This window comes from Podarcis liolepis, assembly GCF_965112155.1.
Source record: "Podarcis liolepis genome assembly, chromosome: 2".
In the NCBI taxonomy this organism is placed as follows: Eukaryota; Metazoa; Chordata; class Lepidosauria; order Squamata; family Lacertidae; genus Podarcis; species Podarcis liolepis.
Window position 1 is genome coordinate 1,662,099 of NC_139555.1, and position 23,864 is coordinate 1,685,962.

The following is a 23,864-nucleotide window of genomic DNA, read 5'->3' on the forward strand; positions in this document are numbered from 1 at the left end:
CTGAGGGCCAGATAGAGGGACTTGGAGGGGTGCATGTGGCCTCAGCCCAGAGGTTCCTTATCCCTATCCTACTGCATGGAATAGGTTTTCTTGCAGCTTGACTTTTTTTTATAAATGCCATTTGAAGTCCAGTCCTATCTATATCTATATGTTCTCAGAAGCCTCACGCTGCAGTGCAGTCCTGCACAACTCACTCAGAAGCGCATCCCATTGCATTCAGTAGGACTTGCTTCCAAATAAACCTTAAGTTGCAATCATGTTAATTTCCCTGTAAGGAACGTTTGACTAGAATCACACTGCTAAACTCATCAAACTGTACATGGGACTGTGACCTAAATCATGGCTGACTCTTCATATTGCTTCATTTCTAGTTTTCTCAGGCTAAGGATTGTCTTGTGACTTGTGAGATACCCTGCATCCTGGGGGCAATGAGGCAAGAAGCCTGTGGCAACCAGTCGATTTCCCTGCTAATGGAAAGGCCATAGCTCAGTGGTAGACCAAGCTCATTTTCTCCTGCTCTGGAGGGTAAGACCAATGGCTTCAAGTAACAAGAAAGGAGATTCCAGCTAACCATCAGGAATAACGTTCTGAAAGTAAGAGCTGTTTGACAGTGGAATGGACTCCCTCGGGGTGGTGTACTCTCTTTCCTTGGAGGTTCTTAAGCAGATGTTGGATGGCCATCTGTTATGGATGAATCTCTAGTTGAGATTCCTGCTTGCAGGGGGTTGGAGTAGATGACCCTTCCAGCTCCAGAGTCCCATGATTCTATGATTCTCTCTGCTTTGCATTCAGGAGCAGCCAAGTTCAGTCTCTGGCATCTACAGGTAGGGCTGGGACTGTCCCTTGACAGTCTGGAGAGCCTGTGCCAGTTGGTGAAGACACCCTGGAGAGCCTGTGCCAGTTGGTGAAGACACTCTGGCAGCTTCCTGTGTTCCCTAGGCGTCAACTGCAGCATGGGGTTTTCGGTTTTTGCTGCGGCAGGAACCTAAGCAGCTTTTCCTGCAGTCCTGGCAAATTCTTTGGGGATTGACATCCTAGAAAGGAAACTGGACAAAGGGAGGAGGATGTTTACTTCTTTCTTTGTGGTGCATTTCCTGGTGGGCTCCCTGGCTTGATCTTGCTTTGTCCTTGAAGGAGGAGATCTGAGGCCCAGTTAAGAGGAAAGCAGCCCTTAGCAGGAGAAAGAAAGCCATAGACAGAAGGCTACACATGAGACGGTGGGGTGGGGTGGGGTGAGGTGGGGGCAGGGGCACTACTTGGCTGGTCCATTCTTATATATCCCATCGTTGTAGTGGATGGCTAGTTGAGAGGCAAATGTTGCATTACTCAAGGCATCTGGAGCTCATTGTTCAGGTCTGTATGCTCACAACAAAGGAATAGATAAGGGTTGGGGAACCTAAATGTGGCCCTCTGGAACTCTTTATCAGGCCCTTGGCACTCTCCCTAAGCTACACACCCTCCTCAGCCACATACCCTTACCAGCCTTTCTTCACACCCTCATCGAGTGCTGTGTCTTTGTACTCCATACCTGTCAAATGTCCCTATTTCCCCAGGACATTCATGGGATTACAGAAGCCATCCCAGCTTCTGATTTCATCCAAGAATGCCCTGTTTTCTCCGCTCCAGCACTGCCACTGCCAAGCGGAGGAAGAGAAGGTGGTGGAGCCAGCACTTATGCTTAGCAGAGGAACTTTTGTAAAGCAGAACCCTTGTGTGCAGGGTGAGATGGGGCATTTCCCCACCAGAGCAGACATGTGCGCTGCTCATGCCAGCCCCTCTCTGCCTCTGCCAAAGCCACTGCTGCTGTTGTGGTGGTTTGAGGTGCAGTGCAAGTGGAGGAAGCAAGCAAAGAGGGAAGAGAGTGAGCAGCTGCCAGGTAGGGGCTAAAGCAGGGTAGGCAGCCAGCTAATTCACGCATCTTTGGGTGTCGTGCTCCTGCCCAAGCCAGCCGGCACACCAGCTGACACTTCTCCCATTTTCTGCTGGAAAACATTGGAGGGTATGGCATTCTGATAATGCCTCTTGCTTGCCTGCCTTGGGGATAGAAAGGGGGGGTGAGTTTGTGTGGCTCTACTGCAGATACTGTAGGCTACGGGCAGGTCTGCATCATACATGTAAAGTGCATGACTTTCCCCCAAAGAATCTTGGGAAGTGTAGTTCCTGCCTCAAAGCTGCAATTTCCAGCATCCCTGGCGAAGCACAGCTCCCATAATCATGCACTTTAAATTTAGGTTGAATGTGCTTTCAATATATTTGTTGTTCTGTCCTCCAACTCCTATCATCCCTGACCTGGCTGGAGGCTGATGGAAATCGAAGTCCCTCAACATCTGGAGTGCCACAGCTGCAGGGCCACACGCCCCCCTCCTTAAAGCTTCTCCATGATTCCACTGAGAAGAACGATGTCAACATGAGATGCCACGGTGGTGATGCATTGCTTTATTTTATTAAGAAGATTTACAAACAGCTTGCTCAGAAATATCTCCAAGTGGTCGACAGATTTAATTATATATAAAGCAGGAGTAAAATAGACACAAACCAATTAAAATCAAATGTACATAAAATCATGTTAAAGAAAAAGGTGAAGTTAATAAATATCTAAAACAGGTGTCTTAGGTGGATAGCTTTCAGCTATGTCTTGATCGCCCTACTGTTTTCTGTATACTTCCTGTGTTTTCCTGACAAGGAAAACCTGTGGGTTCTCCAGATGTTGTTGGAATACAATTCCCATCATCCCTGACCATTGGCCATGCTGTAAAACATCTGGAGGGCATAGGTTGGTGAAGGCTGTGTTTATTTTTTGTGGTTTTCTTTTCAGTTTAGTAGGGCTGCCATACATCCAGATTTTCCTGGACATTACCAGGATTTCAAAGGCAGAAATGACGCCCAGGGGTGGGAATTTCCGAAATGTGGCACTTTATCCTGGATCTTAGGCAAGTCAATCGAATAATTGTGTTGGTGTTTTGGCATTTTTGTAAAAAAAAGCTCAACAGCTTTCAGGGTGTCCTGGTTTTTTAGACATGTTTTTAACCAACTACAAATTCTGACTTTTAAACAAATTTGGCAGTTAGGCCATAGGCACAAGGACTCAGCTGAGTTGGGTTTGTTTTCTGGTCAGTTGACAATCCAAGCTGAGAAGCAGACTGCAAACATGCAAAATAAATTAGATTAAAAAAGAAGAGGAGGAGGGGGAGGAAGAGTTGTTAAACTGAATTTACTGTTTTCACAATCATGGCTCCAAACTTGTGTGAAGAAATGTGTCCCATGTCCAAGGGATCACACAGAATTTTCCAAGACTTCTAGGTAAAAACTCACTCATTCTCGTGGTTCTTTGGAGCACCCCCTTGAAGCAAAAACAACGAAGAGTCATGACACCTTCCAGACTGCCAGATTTATCATGGTGTAGTAAACTTTCATGGACTTAATGCACCAGTGGAGTCCAGTCCACAAAAACAACTTATGCCACAATAAATCTATCCTAAAGGTGCCACAAGACTCCTGGTCACTTTTACAGCAACAGGATAACAAGGCTGCCCCTCTGGAAGTGGTTACCCCTTGGAAGTATCCTGCTCTTTAATCTTCTCTCCTATCTCAGCTCCTGCAGCTGCTTGGTTGTTTCTGTTGCTCCTCTCTGAACTTCTGCCAGTTTATTTGCCTCTTGATAAAACAGTGCCCAGAGCTAAATATTTATTGCAACCAAGCACTGACATAGAGCAATTTCCCCCCTCCCCTCTGATTACTCAGAATAAAAATGGAGTCCTTTGAGAGCCTTGTGAAGTGGGGAGCATCACAATATCTGACGTTTAAAATGGAAGCAGAGATATAACTCCCTCTGATTTCAGCAAGAGTGATTCTTCATTGAAAAATAAGCGTAGAATAGCAGTAATTGGGTTCTGCAGAACCTGGGGGTCACATCTGGCATCAGTGGCGTAGCGTGGGTTGTCAGCACCCAGGGCAAGGCAAGTAATTTGCGCCCCCTAACCCGTGGGTTTGCGCCCCCTAACCCGTGGATTTGCGCCCCCTAACCCTAACCCCCAGATGTTGCGCCTGCTGCGGCCCGCCCCCCTGCACCCCCCATGCTACGCCACTGTCTGGCATCACAACATGAGCAAGAGCCATCTTGAACCGGAGTGTTTGTGGAAGGGATGGTCTGAGCTTCTTTAGGTAAGAATTGTTAAGTATAATTGATATAATTCGCACAGAAATGAAAATACATGTGCATTAATGATGGCCTAAAATTGAAAATGGCTGAAGCTATATTGCAGAAGGTTTAACGTGGTTTTTCCATATTAAAGCCAAGGAGAACAAAGCTCCTCAATGGGTTAATGAATACCTGTGGATTGTTTTCTGTTATTCTAAACTTTTGTAATCTTAGATCATGTGATGAAGGTATTGAGTTGCAAGTCTCTATTTTGAAGGGAGTTGCCTTTGAGTCTTTGTCTCCCAAACTTCATGGAGTGAGGATGTAAATGAAGAGAGAGTAAATAGTCTAAGGCAATGAAAGCTGGAATGCAGATTGTGGAGAGAGAGAGACCTTTGTTTATAGGGCTGTTTGGATTATTTCATATTTTCTAAGATAGAATCATAGAGTTGGAAGAGACCACAAGGGCCATCGAGTCCAACCCCCTGCCAAGCAGGAAACACCATCAGAGCACTCCTGACATATGGTTGTCAAGCCTCTGCTTAAAGACCTCCAAAGAAGGAGACTCCACCACACTTACCAACAGTAAGATACTGAGCCTGTGCACAAGATATTGTATGGATAATTTTGGATGTATCATTTGATGTTCTTGTTTTATTTTGAAGAGTTCTGCTAGTAAAATTTGATTAATATTTTCATGGGTCTCTAGACAATGCTTCGTTGTCAGTTGTTGGTTTTGTTTTGTTTTTTTAAAAATATTTTCCAAAGTTTTAATACATACAAATTTTGATTACCTTCATCTATCTGGTGTGTCTTTACTCCACCCCCCTCCCATCTCTCCATGGTTTCCCAATTCCTCCTTGTCCTGCTGCATATCATTCTTTGCCACCCTCTTTCACTCAGCTTAGTATCTAATTGTTTATTACTGCTGCTCACAGTTCAGGTCCTACTGGTAAATTTATCTGACTGTTACACTTCTTTGAATACTCTACAAAAGGTTTCCATTCCTCCCTTAACAGTGCCTCCTCTTGTAATGGTCCCTGCTTGTAATTCATGTACTAGTAACAGGGTCTTCTTATTTTAAAGTCAACAAACACAAAAGTAGTTTCACGTGAACCTGTTTGCTAAGGGTGAGTACCGTATTTTTCGCTCTATAACACGCACCGGACCATAACACGCATGTAGTTTTTAGAGGAGGAAAAAAAGAAAAAAAATATTCTAAACGAAATAGTGGATATATGATTTTTGTGGTTCATGCTGTGGCCACAGACATGTGATCTGACAGTGAGTTTGGAGTAGCCCAATGCAAAAATCCTGAGGATCCATGTGGATCCATGCTTTGTAACCACGGAGGAGGGAAGGAAGGGGAACCATGGATCCTCTGCTCACGACTGCAGCAGATCCCCCCCGCCACCCGCAGGCATTCGCTCCATAACACGCACAGACATTTCCCCTTACTTTCTAGGAGGAAAAAAGTGAGTGTTATGGTGCAAAAAATACGGTATTTTGTTATCCCTGGCTATAACCTGACACCTTGCCTCATGTCCCTCTCTATTGCCTGCTACAGAAAGAGATGTGGCAATGTGCAGTGGCAGCAAGGCATTTGGGAAGACCATGCCCCACTCCCTTTTCAGAGTGGCCCTCTGGCAAAACTAGTTGCTGACCAAGGTGCTGGTTATTTGGGTAGCTCAAAGAGAAAATTATTTTGTGATGTGGGTGTAAACCTATATACACACTTACCTGGGGCTTACCTCTGAGTTGGCGTGTATGTTGATCTGTTAGTGTGTTGTTTGCTTAGCAGTGAGACTTTGCTATGTTAACAAAGATGGGTAATGTCCAGATCTGGAAACATAATCAGAGAATTGTAGAATTGGAAGGCACCACGAGGGTCATCTAGTCCAACCCCCTGCAATGCAAGAATCACAGCTAAAGATCCCCTTGGCTGATTAGCATTCTATGTCCTTTTCAGTGTGTTTGGGGAGGGGTGTGATGGATCTGTTTTGTTTTGTTCTTGTTTTTATTATACGTTTTGTGTTTTTATTTTGTATTTTAACGCTGTGAATCACCCTGAGATCTTCAGATGAAGGGCAGTATACAAATTTAATTAAAAAATAAAATTAAATAAATTGATTGATTGATGGCCACCCAACCTTTGTTTGAAAACCACCAATGAATCATAGAATTATATAACGTTTTAGTTTCTTTTAAAGCTCAGAAAATAATTCTGACAGTTCCCTCTTTCCCCAGGCTGGCTGGTTGGACTACATCTTCAGCCACTGCATCACTGCAATGGTGTTCAGTTTTTGCATGAGTAAATATGGAAGCCCACTTGACCCAATTTGTGGGCATTTCGAGTGAGTTCATGCAGAGGGCAGAGGGTCCGAGAGTTGCTTCATAGATGTTTAGCTATTAGTTGCCACAGTTTCCCAAGTATGAAGTAACTAGGTATACATCTGGCATGTGATGTTAGATAAGAGTGTCAGCCACGAGTGGGAAAGGAGTAGGACGCTGCTTGCATATATTACTTTTATGAAGGTGGAAAACAACCATTTTCAAAAGCATGGGTCCTTCATATCTGATTGAATGTGCATGCATTTTTGTTTTCAGGTTATCACCACCCAAGTGCCAATAGTCATGCATGAAAACAGCTCTTAAATTCAAGCATGGCAAAGGAAAAAGTTAGTGGTAAAGCAGGCATACAAGAAAATATTTTGCAAAATGTAGTGGAAAGAGCTGAGAAAGATCAGATTCACTGGTGACTTTGTAAAGTGTTTCCAAAGCAGTTTTGAAAATACCAGCAAAGAAAACACAACATTGCCTAGGAATTAGAACCTTGGTTTAGAGTCGTGATAAGATGTTTCAGTAATATGTTTTCAGAAAACCAAGTTTACAGACAGGTAGATCTTCAGTGAATGGCAGATATTAGCATTTCTGTCCCTCTTATTTTTTACATGCATGATCCCCAGTTTAACTTAAGAATGGGAATCTTTTGTTTCACACAATCATAATAGGATTGTGTAGCTAATATGATATGTATTGATTGATAAAACAGCACTGACATAAAAGTGTTAAAGCCTTTGACCTTGTCTTTGCATGTAGCAGAATGAGATGGCAGCATCTTGAGGGGGCCAAGTGGACTGTACCACTTCAGACTTCAGGACAGGGATTACCATTTTGGAATGCTCCTTCACATTAATAAGAAAAAATCCCTGCATGTTTTTTTAAAACAAAAAACCAAGAACTATAGCTTTGGAGAGAGGTGCTCTAGCTGAGCTTGCTACGTTAGTTTTCTACTTGCAGGGAGACCCCCCCCCCCATTTGAAAGCAGTAGTCTGAAAGTATTACATTCTGTCATCCACCTCAGTCATCTGCCATGTTATTGCCACTTTTTCTGCTCCAAAGATAGCTTAGACCAGTGCTTTTTTCCTGGGGGCCGTGAATCGAAGTTTGGTGTTGTCAGGGGTTTAGGAGCAGAAGCACGGGCAAGGGAGGAAACAGAGAGCGAAGGGGAGGAGGCAGAAGAAAAGATGAGTGACGACGACGACCCGAGATCTCCTAGTCTTTCCAGTGAATCAGAGGATTCACAGAAAGGAGCACCAGTGGCGAGGGCAAGGGGGGAGTCTAGGGGGGGCACCCCAGGAAGACAGAGCCAGAGAGGACTCAGGGGGGAGCAGCTGGAAATCGGGACCAGCGTCACCGCCAGGAAGCAGGGAAGAGGAAGGGAGCCAGGGGGGAAGCGCTGGCAGCTCACCACAGGAGGGAGGACATGAGTCAGGAGTGGCCACACCTCCACAGGAGGGAGGACATGAGTCGGGGATGGCCACACCTCCATCGGGGAGCGAAGAAACGGTTGAGAGGAAAGTGGAAGGTTGGGCGCGCGCGCCAAGTTCAAATGCAGAGGAAGGCGGCGCAGTAAGCAGCCCCGAAAGAGAGCCAGGTCCTAAAGCCCGGCGCAAGGAGGCAGGAGGGTCTGGGTCAGCGTCAGAAGAATCCCGGAAGGAAGAAGCCCCGGGGGGTAGAGGGACCCAGAGGAGGACAGTCAGGAGGAAAAGGTGGAGCAAGGCTAGGATATTAAGTTGGTGCACACAGGGCGGAGACTCAGACGGAGCTTCGCCGACCTAGCTACTAGGCGTAGAGTTGCGCGCAGCAGCGTGAGAATGGAAACTGTAATTCAATAAAGACTTTTACTTAATGACCGCTGGCTAGCGTGATCCTCTGTGAGCTAGGATCTTCAAGCAGCTCTGACAGTAAGCTCCGTCTCCACTTGTGGGCATCTACAGCCTCGAGGAGGGGAGAGACACAGGTGCCTACTAGCAAGCTCACGAACGGCAGACGACATGACGGCTGAGCAGCAGATAGAGGAACTCAGAAACGCGGTGGCACAACTGAACGCCGAGGCTCTAGCATCCAGGAAGAGGGAGGAGGAAGCAGCCGCAGCCTGCAGGGATCTCCAGGTCAGGTTAGACGTGCTGACAAAGCAGACACCCCGGCAGGAGGGCATTGGGTTGGCGAGACGGACAGGCGGGCTGGTCTCTCACTTCGATGGGAACCTGCAACAGTATCCCAACTTTAGAGCCGACGTACTGTGCGCACTGCAACTGCTGCATAAAGACTTTAGAGATGAACAAGAGAGAGTGGGGTTCATCATGTCCCATCTGCATGGGGATGCGAGAGCATGGCTACGCAATTTATGGAGAGATAAGGATCCGGCGCTACAGAATGCAGATGCCTTTATTAAAGCAATGGATGGGTGTTTTTTATCAAGTATTGACGTGGATCTTGCACGGAAGGAGGTGCATGGGCTGAGACAAGGGAGGGCCAGCGTCAGGCAGTACCATGCCCGCTTTTTCGCCTTGGTCAGTGCCCTGGAATGGGACAGAGATTCGGCTCCTGTAAGAGACCTCTTTTGGGAGGGGCTGCATAACTCGATTAAAGATGAGATCGCCAGGGGGGAGAGACCCCGAACCACCCAGGAGGTCGTTCAGAGGGCACTGGCAGTGGGGGTGAGGCTGGAAGGACGTCCGTGGAACAGGGACGAAGGGCGTGGAGGGCGCGAACCAGCCGGGGGCCCCTCCTTCTTTCCCAGGGAAGCAGCGCGGGCGCAATCCACGCCTCCGCCAGGAGGAGGAGCCGAACCTATGGAGGTGGGAGGTGCAAGGGCTCAGTCAGCAACCAGAGCCCTAGCACCAGCAGCAGTGAAAGCGAAGCCTCCTAGAGGGAACAGGAAGTGTTACGTCTGTGAGGAGCCAGGGCATATGGCGAAAGAGTGTCCCCAGAGGCCCCACAAGCTCACTGCAGCCTCAGCAATGGTGACTGCAGCAACACAGCAAGGAGGACCACAGCAGGGAAACGAGGCTGTCTGGCTGGAGGAAGAGGCACTGGGGCCCAGCCAGACGTGTTAGTGACGCAGTCCCCAGAGGTTTTACAGCCCGTGAACCCCCTCCCGCCCAAACCAGTAGTGAGGCTCACAGCGTCTCTCCAACTGCCCAATGGAATCACCATGGACGTGCCAATCACCATTGACTCAGGCAGCAATGCGGACTTTATAGGGCAGGACTTTGTCGACAGGCACGCTGTGCAGTTGCTGCCGGCCACACTGCCCCTGCAGGTTGTCACGGTGGATGGCAGGGAGCTGCTCGGGGGGCAAGTGGTGAAGCAGACGCCACCAATGGTGATGCGACTTGGGAATCACAGAGAAATCATCAGCTTCAACGTCACTCGACTATCTGACACGCCCATTGTATTGGGCATGAGTTGGCTGGACAAGCACAGCCCAGCGATGGCTTGGTACCAGAGGCAGCTGACCTTCGGCTCTTCCTTTTGTGCTGAACACTGCATCGTGCCCAGGCAGGAAGGAGAGGAAGAGGAGTCACAGCTGCTGCTAGGCACGCTGCAAGCGATTCCACACAAGTACGCTGAATTTTTGGAAGTTTTCTGCGAGAAGGAGGCAGACAGGCTACCCCCTCACAGACCATATGACTGCAAAATTGACCTGCTGCCGGGGGCGGCGCTGCCTAAAGGGAAACTGTATTCCATGTCAGAGGACGAACTGCAGGAACTCAAAGAGTTCATTGACCATAATTTGCAACGCGGCTTCATCCGGGAGTCCAGGGCAGTGGGGGGCAGTCCCGTATTCTTTGTTAAGAAGCGGGACACGCCCCAGAAAAGACTGGTAGTGGATTACAGGATTTTGAACAGTCTGACTAGGCCATCGGACTTCCCCATGCCCCGTATTGACGACCTCCTCGCAAAGGTACGGAAGGGCAGAGTGTTCACCAAGTTGGACCTGCGGGGGGCGTACAACCTCATTCGCATGCGGGAAGGAGACGAGTGGAAGACAGCCATGTTCACGCCACTGGGGACCTACGAATATAGAGTTATGCCTTTTGGATTGCAAAATGGCTCCCACGTTTTTCAAGCGTTTATGCATCACGTGTTGGCGGGACTTCTCTACAAGACGTGCGTCTGTTTCTTAGATGACATCCTGATCTTTTCGGAGTCGCAGCAGGAGCATGACGGACACGTCAAGGAAGTGCTGAGCAGGCTAAAGCAACATAGGCTCTACGCCAAGCTGGAGAAGTGCCAATTTGACGTGCCGGAGGTGGATTTTCTGGGCTACAAGCTGTCTGACAAGGGGCTCGCCATGGACAGCGCCAAGGTTCGAGCGGTGTTGGATTGGAAGAGTCCGCGCAACCGGAAGGAGGTCCAACGGTTTGTCGGCTTTGCGAACTTCTATCGCAAGTTTATCAAGGGCTTCGCGATGCAGACAGCGGCCATCACTGACACGCTTAGCTCCAAGAAGAAGAAGTTCGTTTGGACAGCGCAGGCGGAGCAGTCCTTTCAGGCACTCAAGCGTCTCTTCGCGTCGGAAGAGCAGCTGCTTCATGTCAACCCCAGCAAGCCGATGAGGGTGGAGACAGACGCCTCGGACAGAGCCGTGGGGGCGGTCCTGTTGCAGAAAGACCCGCAGGGGGTGTGGCGACCGGGAGCGTTTTACTCCAGGAAGCTCAGCAAGTCCGAACAGAACTACACCATCTGGGACAGGGAGTTGCTGGCCATTCACGCAGCGTTCAAGGCGTGGAGGCACTTTCTGATCGGCGCCAAGCACACGGTGCAGGTTTGCACGGACCACAAGAATCTAGAGCACTGGCGCACGGCACAGTTCCTGAACCAGAGGCAGATACGTTGGGCTGAGTTCTTTGCAAACTTCGACTTCCGAATAGAGTATGTCCCGGGGGACACCAACATCATGGCAGACGCTCTCTCCCGTAAGCCACAGTATCTGGAGGACGCAACGCCAGCGGCCGCCATGCACATCTTCGCACCAGCAGTGTGGGCGTGCGCCGCGGCGACCGTGGACCTAGAGGCGGTGCGACGTGCGTTGCAGGAGGACTCCTTCGCACAAGCAAAGATGGCAGAGGTGCAAAGGGGCAAGGCAGCGGCCGACGGTTTCCGGCTACGAGATGGATTGCTCATCCGAAAAGGGGCCATCTACGTGCCGGGAGACGAACTTCGAGCCAAGGTGCTGCAGCAGCTGCACGACGCGCCCACGGCCGGGCACTTTGGCAAGGAGAAGACGGTGGAATTAGTAGCCAGGGATTTCTGGTGGCCTGGAATGAGAGGGGAGGTCGCAGACTACGTGGCGAGGTGCGACACCTGCCAGAGGGCCAAACCAGTGCACAAACCGCCGGCCGGACTGTTGGAACCGCTGCAAACTCCGGTCGAACCTTGGGAAAGGGTGGCTCTGGACTTTGTCACGGATCTGCCCAGCTCAAGGGGCAAGACGGCAGTGCTGGTGGTGGTGGACCTGTTTTCCAAGATGGCGCATTTCATTCCGTGTGCGAAGGTGGCCACGGCGGAGCAAACCGCCAAACTGTTCATAGACCACGTGTTCAAGGTTCATGGTCTGCCACGGTCTATTCTGTCCGACCGGGGGCGGCAGTTCATCTCGAATTTCTGGCAGAAGCTGATGGGCTTCCTGAACGTCAAGATCAACCTAGCGTCGGCGAGACACCCGCAGACCAACGGGCAAGCGGAGCGGGTCAATGCCATCATGCAGCAGTACCTGAGATGTTATGCAAATCAACAGCCTGCGACGTGGGTGGATTACCTACCGCTTGCTGAGTTCGCCTACAACAACACGAAGCACGTGTCCACGGGGGTCACGCCGTTCTTCGCCAACAACGGGAGGCACCCCAGAACCTTCCCGGGACTGGAAAGAATGGGGGAGGGGGAGCCGCAGACAGCAGATGCGTTCGCGTCGGAGCTGCAGGAGGTCCACGATCAGCTGAGGCGCCACCTGGAGCTGGCCAAGCACGCATACAAGGTACAAGCGGACAAGCACAGAAGGGTTGGAGAAGAGCTCCACGTGGGAGACTGGGTTTGGTTAGCAGCCCACGCAGTGCCGGCCAGGTCGTTGGCCAAGAAGAAACTAGGGCATAAGCAACTGGGGCCCTACCAAGTCGAAGAGCAGGTCAACCCGGTAGCTTTCAGACTGGCACTTCCGGAGGGTTCCAGAATGCATCCGGTATTCCACAGATCGGTGCTCACTCCCTACAAGGCACCGCACAGGTTCCAGGAACCCGGAACAGCGCCGAGTCCGGTCAGAGACAGAACAGGGCACGCGGAAGTGGCACAGAAGGAGCGCATCAACGAAGTCACTGAGATTTTGGACTCCAGATGGGGGGAAGAGGGGGTAGAATACTTTCTCGCCAGGGAGGGCACCCCGGCCAGTGCGAACAGCTGGGTGCCGGGCTACGCCTTGGACGAACCTCTCCTCAAAGACGAGTTTCATGCCCTCTTTCCCCATAGACCTATGCCAGCAGAATATTTTGACGACTGGCTTTTCACGCCCACACTTTCGGCCAGCACTTTCCGGGGTTTCGACTCGGACGAGGACCCGACACAAGACGTCCGTTCCCCGGAGGGGTCACCCTCGGGATCTGCATCAGAACCCTCGTATTGGTGGGACGATAGGCCAGAGGAGCAGTGGCGCAGACGGTGGCTGGAAGGCCCAGGACGAGCAACACCGACAGGAGGAAGTGAGGGAGAGACGGACATGGACGTTTTCGGGGACGACCCTGGTTTCGAGCACGGCGGCACAGAGATGGAAGCGGAGGTGACTGTCGTCGACGAGAGCGGGGAGGAAGACCCGGGAGACTTCAGATGGAGGCCTGCCACGGGAAGCGACCGATACCCGACGTTCGTCCCTTTGCAACAGCAGCCCCCAGCTCCAGCACCGGAAGGAGGGGAGGGGGGAATGGGGGGCTTCGAGGGGGGGATGGATGTCAGGGGTTTAGGAGCAGAAGCACGGGCAAGGGAGGAAACAGAGAGCGAAGGGGAGGAGGCAGAAGAAAAGATGAGTGACGACGACGACCCGAGATCTCCTAGTCTTTCCAGTGAATCAGAGGATTCACAGAAAGGAGCACCAGTGGCGAGGGCAAGGGGGGAGTCTAGGGGGGCACCCCAGGAAGACAGAGCCAGAGAGGACTCAGGGGGGAGCAGCTGGAAATCGGGACCAGCGTCACCGCCAGGAAGCAGGGAAGAGGAAGGGAGCCAGGGGGGAAGCGCTGGCAGCTCACCACAGGAGGGAGGACATGAGTCAGGAGTGGCCACACCTCCACAGGAGGGAGGACATGAGTCGGGGATGGCCACACCTCCATCGGGGAGCGAAGAAACGGTTGAGAGGAAAGTGGAAGGTTGGGCGCGCGCGCCAAGTTCAAATGCAGAGGAAGGCGGCGCAGTAAGCAGCCCCGAAAGAGAGCCAGGTCCTAAAGCCCGGCGCAAGGAGGCAGGAGGGTCTGGGTCAGCGTCAGAAGAATCCCGGAAGGAAGAAGCCCCGGGGGGTAGAGGGACCCAGAGGAGGACAGTCAGGAGGAAAAGGTGGAGCAAGGCTAGGATATTAAGTTGGTGCACACAGGGCGGAGACTCAGACGGAGCTTCGCCGACCTAGCTACTAGGCGTAGAGTTGCGCGCAGCAGCGTGAGAATGGAAACTGTAATTCAATAAAGACTTTTACTTAATGACCGCTGGCTAGCGTGATCCTCTGTGAGCTAGGATCTTCAAGCAGCTCTGACAGGTGTCATTGAAGGGCAGTGTTTCAATATGAGTAGGAAAATGAGAGTACCCCTAAACATTTTTTAAAGAAAACACTGGCTTAGACTAATTCGTTTTTCCCATCTGGAAAACAGCAAGTAGTTTCTCTGGGACAGCAGGGGTTGGGGCAGCTTTTGGTTGAAATGAAAAGGGTTTGGCTGACCTATTGACTAGCACAGGGAATTAATGCTGTCCCCTTCTAGGATATAGCAGCCCCCCTCCCTTTTGATCCTTTGAATTAGGAACCCTGCTGCAGGCCTGGGTTAGGAGCTCTGCCAGTAGGTTGTAAAGAGCCTTGCAAACAAACCAGTTATGTCACCTAAAACTTGTAGGGAGCTTGAATTCAGGAGGCAAGCTTCATCAGATGACACAACAGAATGCATGAATCAACCACAGGCTTAGGAAATTCCATGGACCATTCTTGGGGAGACCCTTGCCAAGCTTTATAAGAGCTTAAGGGGAGTGAAAGCAAACACCTCGATAGTTTTTCTGAATGTCACGAGTCTTCTGCCAGTAAGAAAACAGCTGTCTTGAAGTTCCTGGTACAGCACTTTTTTTTTTTGTTAATTACAATGAAGTCCTTCTGTATTCTATACTCGAAAGACAAGCAGCTGCATCTGTAACCACAAGAAGGCCAGGAGGTTAAGTGTCCAAATTCAGCTTCTCTATACGGAAGGCATGTGTCTCAGCTCATTTTTTGCTTTCCAAAAATATTAAGTTGATAGCTCAGCTTGGGTGTTGCACAATCAGCTATTTATAAATGTATACATTTCTTATGTACATGCAGAGTTGGTACTGTGTTGGAGGCAGCTGAGGCTAACTGGTGTGGCAGTGGGAGCTGTGCCTGAAGTGGTGTGGTGGTGAAAACTGTGCTGAAGACTCCAGCCTGAGGTTGAGCATAGGAAGCCCTAGAGCAAGGGTAGCCAACAGGGGGCCATCCAGTCATTTTTTACTACAACTCCAATCAACCCCAGCTAGCATAGCCAATGATCAGGAATAATGGGAGCTGTAGTTCAACAACATTGTTGGCTATCCCTCCCCTAGAGAGGCTCAGAAGTGGTTTCTAATCATTTTTTTAAACTGGAAGTGCCAAGGATAGGTCCTTGGACCTTCTTCTGGCAAAGCATGTGCCCTGCCACTGAGCCCTCTCACTTCTCAAGTCTTTCTTTAAGAGCTACTTCTGCATAAGTAGAACCAGGTTATGGTGGGAAAGCATATGAAGCCACCACTTTGCTGAAGCTAAGCAGATCTGGGTCTGGTCAGTGACTGAATGGGTGTGACTGAAACATATGCAAATAACTAAGCGATCAACCCTGAACTGGCCTTGGTCCACCAGGTTGACACCTTCCTAGTCAACAGACTTTCCTTCCCCCCTGTTCATTTCATAATCTTGCCCACGCCTCACAACCCCATCTTGCTTGTCTAGCATGTGTAATAGCTTTTTTTTTCTGAGAAAAGCCCATAACTCAAGAGTCTTCTGTACAACAACTGCTCAAAGCCAGCATTAAAAATAAATGCAAGCTAATAATAGCACTGGCAATTTATGCAAATGATCACTTGCAAATGAGGAGGTGGCTGTAGTTTGCTGGCACAGTCTTAAAATATACACACTAACGTTGTTCTAAGCTCTGTACAAAAAAGGCTGGGGGAAGTGCCATTAATAAAAGTATTGAATGAGAGTGCCAGGAGGGCTGTTGCGCCCCACCCTGTCTTAGCAGCTACAAACAAAGAAACAAACAAACAAACAAACAAACAAACACTCTACACATTACAGTCAAAAAAGAAAAAAATCAAGTCATGCATATAGAAAAGATTAATATGAACACCCACCCCACTCCCAGGATTCCAGGAAACTTGAAGTATGCAGAATGTTGTGTCCGTGCAAGATCTCTAGTGGTGGAGCATATGCCTTGCATGCAGAACGTAGCCTTGTACTGAATTGGGCTGCTGGTCCATCTAGCTCAGAATTGACTACATTGACTGGCAGCAACTGTGTAGTTCAGAGTCCTTAGTTCAGAGTCCTACCTAGATGGGGAATTCAACCAGGACCTGCAGAGCAGGTGCTCTGCCCCTGAGCTACATGACCCTTGCTTGGGGGGGACGGGACACGACCTGTTTGAAATTGCACTGCCACTTGCCAGTTAGTTCAGACAGTTGTGTGCAAGGGACCATTGGTCTGACTCTGTATAAGGAAGCTTCATCTTATCTGCCCCAGGGAACTCTAGGAATTATAGCTCTGCGCCTGAGGGCCAAGGGATTGTTGTGATAGAGTTCTCAGCTTCCACAACCTAGAATCTCCAGGGTTCTTTGGTAAAAGCCATGACAGTTAACATCACATACAATCATAGAATCACAGAATCATAGAAAATGTAGAGTTGGAAGGGACCACGAGGGTCATCTAGTCCAGCCCCCTGCAATGCAGGAAGCTCAACTGAAGCATCCAGGACACATGACCATTCAGCCTCTGCTTAAAAACTTCCAAGGAAGGAGAGTCCACCACCTGTTTCCTGCTTGGCAGGGGGTTGGACTCGATGGCCCTTGTGGTCTCTTCCAACTCTATGATTCTATGATTCTACCTCTCATGGGAGTCTGTTCCACTGTCAAACAGCTCTTACTGTCAGAAAGTTTTTTCGAATGTTTAGTTGGAATCTCCTTTCTTGCAACTTCAAGCTCCCCTTCAGAGCAGGAGAAAACAAGCATGCTCCCTCTTCCATGTGACAACCCTTGAGATATTTGAAGACAGCTATCGTATCTCCTCTCAATCCCCTCTTTTCCAGGCTAAACATACTCAGCTCCTCCAAGCGCTTCTCATAAGGATTGGTTTCCAGACCCTTGATCATCTTGGTTGCCCTCCTCTGCATACGTTCCAGCTTGTCAACATCCTTCTTAAATTGTGATACCCAGAACTGGACACAGTATTCCAGGTGTGGTCTGACAAAGGCAGAATAGAGTGGTACTTCCCTTGATCTGGACACTATACTTTTGTTGATGCAGCATAGAATAGCATTAGTTTTTTTTGCTGCTGCATCACACTACTGATTCATGTACAATCATAGAATCATAGAGTTGGAAGAGACCACAAGGGCCATTGAGTCCAACCCCTTGCCAAGCAGGAAACACCATCAGAGCACTCCTGACATATGGTTGTCAAGCCTCTGCTTAAAGACCTCCAAAGTAGGAGACTCCACCACACTCCTTGGCAGCAAATTCCACTGTCGAACAGCTCTTACTGTCAGGAAGTTCTTCCTAATGTTTAGGTGGAATCTTCTTTCTTGTAGTTTGGATCCATTGCTCCGTGTCCGCTTCTCTGGAGCAGCAGAAAACAACCTTTCTCCCTCCTCTATGTGACATCCTTTTATATATTTGAACATGGCTATCATATCACCCCTTAACCTCCTCTTCTCCAGGCTAAACATGCCCAGCTCCCTTAGCCGTTCCTCATAAAGCATCGTTTCCAGGCCTTTGACCATTTTGGTTGCCCTCCTCTGGACACGTTCCAGTTTGCCAGTGTCCTTCTTGAATTGTGGTGCCCAGAACTGGACACAGTACTCCAGGTGAGGTCTGACCAGAGCAGAATACAGTGGCACTATTACTTCCCTTGATCTAGATGCTATACTCCTATTGATGAGGCCCAGAATTGCATTGGCTTTTTTAGCTGCCGCGTCACACTGTTGGCTCATGTCAAGTTTGTGGTCAACCAAGACGCCTAGATCCTTTTCACATGTACTGCTCTTAAGCCAGGTGTCACCCATCTTGTATTTGTGCCTCTCATTTTTTTTGCCCAAGTGCAATATTTTACATTTCTCCCTGTTAAAATTCATCTTGTTTGTTTTGGCCCAGTTCTCTAATCTGTCAAGGTCATTTTGAAGTGTGATCCTGTCCTCTGGGGTGTTAGCTACCCCTCCCAGTTTGGTGTCATCTGCAAATTTGATCAGGATGCCCTTGAGTCCATCATCCAAGTCATTGATAAAGATGTTGAATAAGACTGGGCCCAAGACAGAACCCTGTGACACCCCACTAGTCACTCTTCTCCAGGATGAAGAGGAACCATTGATGAGCACCCTTTGGGTTCGGTCAGTCAGCCAGTTACAAATGCACTGAGTGGTAGCATAGTCAAGACCGCATTTTACCAGCTTCTTTACAAGAATATCATGGGGCACCTGTTCTCCAGGAATTCTCAAAGATGACTGCCAGTGGTTCTGAGATCACATCTGCCAGTTCTTTTAATACTCTTGGATGCAGTTTATCTGGCCCTGGAGACTTGAATACATCTAAACTAGCCAAGTATTCTTGTACTATCTCCTTAGTTATTCTGGGCTGTGTTTCCTCTGCTGAATCATTTGCTCCAAATTCTTCAGGTCGGGCATTGTTTTCTTTATCGGAGAAGACCGAGGCAAAGAAGGCATTGAGGAGTTCAGCCCTTTCTGTGTCCCCTGTTTGCATTTCACCATCTTCTCCTCTGAGTGACCCCACTGTTTCTTTGTTCTTCCTTTTGCTACGAACATACCCATAAAAGCCTTTTTTGTTGCTTTTAACCTCTCTAGCAAGCCTGAGTTCATTCTGTGCTTTAGCTTTTCTGACTTTGTGTCTACACGTGCTGGCTATTTGTTTGAATTCCTCTTTGATGGTTTCTCCCCTTTTCCATTTTTTGTACACATCGTTTTTTAATCTTAACTCAGTTAAAAGTTCTTTAGATAGCCACCCTGGCTTCTTTAGGCACCTTCCATGTTTCCGTCTCATTGGTATTGCCTGAAGTTGTGCTTTTACTATCTCCCTCTTAACAAACTCCCAGCCATCATGAACTCCCTTTCCTTTTAGTATTACTGTCCATGGGATCTCACCCAGCACTTCCCTAAGTTTTATGAAGTTGGCTTTCTTAAAGTCAAGAAATTGAGTCCTAGTATGCTTGGCTGCTCCTTTCCGCTGTATAGTAAACTTCAGAAGAGCATGATCACTCGTGCCTAATGATCCTTCCACTTCTACCCCACTAACCAGGTCATCCACATTGGTTAGGACCAGATCTAAAATGGCTGTTCCTCTTGTTGCTTCTCCCACTTTCTGGACAATGAAGTTGTCTGCAAGGCCACTGAGGAATCTGTTTGACCTTATGCTCTTGGCTGAGTTTGACATCCAACAAATATCCGGGTAATTGAAGTCCCCCATTACTGCTATCTCCCTTCCTTTTGCATGCTTGGCCATCTGTTCCAGGAAGGCATCATCTATGTCCTCCGTTTGGCTTGGGGATCTATAGTAAACTCCCACAATGAGGTCTCTGTTACTCTTCTCTCCCTTAATTTTGACCCAAATGCTCTCACTTTGGCTTTGAGGTTCATGTGAAGCTTGTGGTCCACCAAGACCCCTAGATCCTTTTCACATGCACTGCTAGTAAGCCAGGTGTCCCCCATCTTATACTTGTGCAGCTTCTTCTGCTGCTGCTTGTGCAGAACCTTACATTTGTTCCTGCTGAAATTAATTTTGTTTGTGCCCAGTTTTCCAATCTGCTAAATTCATATTGAATCTGGATTCTGTCATTGGTAGTGTTAGCTATCCCTCCCAGTTTGGTATCATCAGGGGGTTGGACTAGACAATCCTCAGGGTCCCTTCCAACTCTACAATTCTATGATTCTATAATTCTGCAATCTGCACATTTGATGAGTATCCCCTCAATTCCTTCATCCAAGTCATTTATAAAGATGATGAACAACAACGGGCCCAGGAAAGAACCCTGCAGCACCCCACTTGTCAGTTTTCCCAAGATGACGAGGAACCATTAATGAGTACTCTTTGGGTTCGGTCAGGCAACCAACTACAAATCTACCTAACAGTTACCTCATCCAGCCCACATTTTACCAGCTTTTCTTCAAGAATATCATGGGGGATTTTGTCAAAAGCCTTACTGAAAGCAAGATACAGAAGCATTCCCCTGATCCACCAAGCTTGTAACTCTATGAAAAGGAAAAGAAATGAGATTTGTCTGCTATGACTTGTTTTTAAGAACTGCATGCTGTTTTAGTAATTACATCATCCTTTTCTAATTGCTCCCAGACAAACCAGTTAATTATCTGTTATAGTGACCTTCCCTGGTATCAGTGTCAAGCTTACTGGTCGGTAGGTACTTGGGTCTTCTCCCCCCCCCCCTTTTTGAAGTTGGGGTCAACATTTGCCTGCTTTCATTCTGCAGGGACCTCACCTATTCTCCAGGAATTCTCAGAGATCATAGACAAAGACTTTGAGATTACATCTGCAAAATCTTTTAGTCCCCTTAGGTACAGCTCATCAAGCCCTGGAAATTTGAATTCATTTGAAGGACTAACTCTTTTCCTATCTTTGGTAAAAAGGGTCCCAAGTCAGTGCAAGCACATTCTTGGGGGGGGGGGGGAGAATGTAACTCAACTATAGAGCATGGAACCGGGGGGGGGGGAGTTGTGTGTGTGCTTTAAATGGCATCAATTATTTTTATCAAATGGTTGTTGTTTTTAAAATAGAACCTTTGACCCTCCAGGTGTTACCGAACTACAGCTCCCATTAGCCTTAGAAAGTGTGGCCAGGGTTGATGGGAGTTACAGTTGAACGGTTTTGTGTGTGTGTGTGTGTGTACGTGTGAAGGGGAGAAAGAAAAACTTTCAGAAGCCAGAAAAGAAAAACAAGGAGGAAGTGATCAGGAGGGAAGGAACTCTGATAGGATGGGATGCAAGGCATAGCTTCAGGAGCGATGGTATGGCTAGTACCCACTTGATCTTCACGCGCTGATCTGGGGTTGAGCGCCTGTATGACCACCAAGGCTGCCCTGGTGGTTTTGGTGCTGTAAGTCACCCTTTGCCAACTTGGCATCCCCTTAGATATTTTGCTGATGGGAGTTGTAATCCCAAACATCTGGAGGGGGCTGGGTTGGCGAAGGGGGCTGTAGGTTGAAGCAGCAGCAAAGAAAACAAACATGAAGGATTGTTCTCCTAACAGCGCTACAAGCCTCCCTCCCTCCCTCCCTCGTTTCCCCCACAGTTGTGTTGACCTGGGCTGCAAGTGAGTGCTGGAGAGACTTTTGTGGCCCTTTTTGTTTGTTTAATCAAAGCTATGCTTGTTTTCTGATTGGAGGCGTCAGATAGGGCTCCGTGTTCTACAAGCAGGAAACAGGGACTTCCTGTTCACTCTCCTCATCGCAGGAAGTAGGGGCTGTGCTGCGTGTTCATTTTTCAAACAAGCCTTCCCTCCTCCCATTATTATTATTATTTGGGGGGGGGGAGTCTTCTATGTTTATGTGAGCGTGTGTTGTTTTTATTTTCTCTTTCATCCACCGTGAACATGGTTTTGCATTGTCAGGCTCCCCAAGGGAATGATAACTGATGACGACAAGCAAATAAGTATTTGTGAGTCTTGGAGGGGTCATAGCAACTATCCCCAAATATTTACCGTCCCTCTGGAAACCTCCAGCTGAGAGTTATGCCTCCAGGAGACAAGAAAGGCAAGAGGTCTGGAGTCTGCAGAGGTCTCTCTCTCTCCATCACCTCTAGGCTTCTGCATATGCCGAAGAACAAGACAAACACGGGAAGTAAGCAACAGGATCTTTCATCTGACCCACTAAGAGGAAGATGTCAAGATTCTCCAGGGATTATTATCACAGGGTTGGGGAACCTGTGACCCTCCAGATGTTCCTGGTGGACTGCAGCTCTCATCATCCTTGACTGTTGGCCAAGTTGGCTGGTGAGCGTGAGTCCAGGAGCATCTGGAGGGCCACCGGTCCCCCACCTCTGACCTACAAAGCGCACTCAAATCTGCAAATGAGGCTTGTGGTACCTTAATGACTAAGTAACATATTATGGCATGAGCTTTCATGGATCACCGTCCACTTCAGCAGATGCAGGAAGAAGTGGACTCTGTTCCATGAAAGCTTATATGCCGCAATCGCTTTGTTAATCTTTAAAGGTCTCTTTGCTGAAGCAAACTAGCATCTTCCCTCTGGGGGAAAAACTTACAGTCAAGGGGATGTGTAGATGTTGAATGTAGAATTCAGCTTTATGGAAATCTCAACTTTCTTTCTTTTTGAAAAGCACATTTCTAAGCCTTCTGGCTACAAAGTTACGCTTAAAAGCTCAAAAGCTAAATAGAGCCTCCATGTTTAGGGGTGCACCTAGGGGTTGGTTGCGCTAGCCCTGTCAAAGGCACAAGCCCGGGGGGGGGGGAATCTTGCCTCTGACTGGGAGTGGCTAGGAGCCCACAAAGGCCACAAAAAGCAAACTTTTTGAGTTTCTTGTCCATGGTCCTCCTGTCTTTGGAGGTGCCAATACAGCTCCTTGCCAAGGGTGCAAGGGAGCCTAGGTGTGTCTTTTTTGGGGGGGGCTGTGTTCTTCAGAATATCAGATGGACATAGACAACAGGAGAGGATTGTTGTTGCTTTCAAGTAAGCTTCTCAGAAGCATCTGGCATACCCTCCAACATGGCCCAGAGGAAAATCGGGACACACATTCTTGGGGCTGTGCTCCCACATGAGTCATGTGACTCTCGTGAGAGCATGTCCCCCAATGGAATGTCCTGCTTAAATCGGGACCGTTGAGGTGGGCCAGTGCTGGGAACAGAATTCTGGGCTAGAGGGCTCTTAGTTCTGATCCAGCAATCCTTGGACCAGGGGTAAGGAGTCAGTTTGTGTCAATAATGTTTCCTAGTGGGTGGAGCCGGGGTTTGAATGCCCTCCACAGATTCTTGCCCCTCCCCACATGTAATAAAACCAGGACAAATTGTGCAAAACACAAAATATTGCACAATAAATTACACAAAATACATGAAATTGTGCAAGTCTGCTTGCTTTGTGCAGGCCACAAAATCCAGACTTTCTTGATTTTGGTGCCCTGGGTGCACAGATGTTGTTGTTGTTGTTGTTGTGCACAGTTGTTGTTGTTGTTGTTGTTGTTGTTATCATTGCAGATTTCACAAAGATTTCAGAATATAGTGCAAAACAGAGTCAATATTCAACTGTAGAAATAGTTTTCAGTGCCAGGGAGAGTCAAGTCCAGGAGATATGAGAGAGTACTTCTAAGCATGTACAGAGTGCTTCCACTGAGTCACTTGAAGGGGGAAATGACATCTGTCTGGAGGGTTCAGACTGAATATAATTGTTGTCTGATATGGGAACCCAGGTCAGGGTGAAATCCCAGTGTGTGGTTTTAATTGTGGATATTGTGAGATTTTTGCATAACAATTGACATGTGCCTCTCCCATTGCCCAAATGTAGGGATGGTCATACTGTGTTTGAGCTCACTCAGAAACCTCCATCTGTGCTGTGCTGTAATGACTCCTTTGATCCTGCAAGCCATTACTTAGTGTTGCAGTCATCATGCATGTATGTTGCAAGAGAGGAGCAGGCATGTGTGAATGGCGCTTGTCCTTCAGAGGTATCACCAGCAAATTTATGGTGGAAAGGTACCATGGGTTCTGTTTGCACAAAAAATCAAACCATCAAGGATACTTGATACATTTGCGGTACCTGTACATCAAAGTACAAGTGCTTAACACCGTCCACAAAAATGCTCGCCCACAAAAAAACGTTTGCGTGTCTGGCTGCCCTTAGAATCCCCACATGAGTCATTTGTGGTCTAAAAAGTGGCGGCGGAGGGAGGGGGACACACGCATCAATTTTTAG

The 23,864-nt window shown here is 48.4% G+C and overlaps 2 protein-coding genes across 5 annotated transcripts in view; both read left to right on the top strand.

The window, feature by feature from the left end:
• The window catches only part of LOC310699149 (histone H2B 5-like), a 960,349-nt gene that overhangs the window by 42,429 nt on the left and 894,056 nt on the right, over nucleotides 1-23,864 (top strand). The window lies entirely within an intron of this gene.
• Nucleotides 1-23,864, top strand: part of HDAC7 (histone deacetylase 7) — a 181,337-nt gene that overhangs the window by 3,459 nt on the left and 154,014 nt on the right. The gene's annotated exons all lie outside the window — the stretch shown is intronic.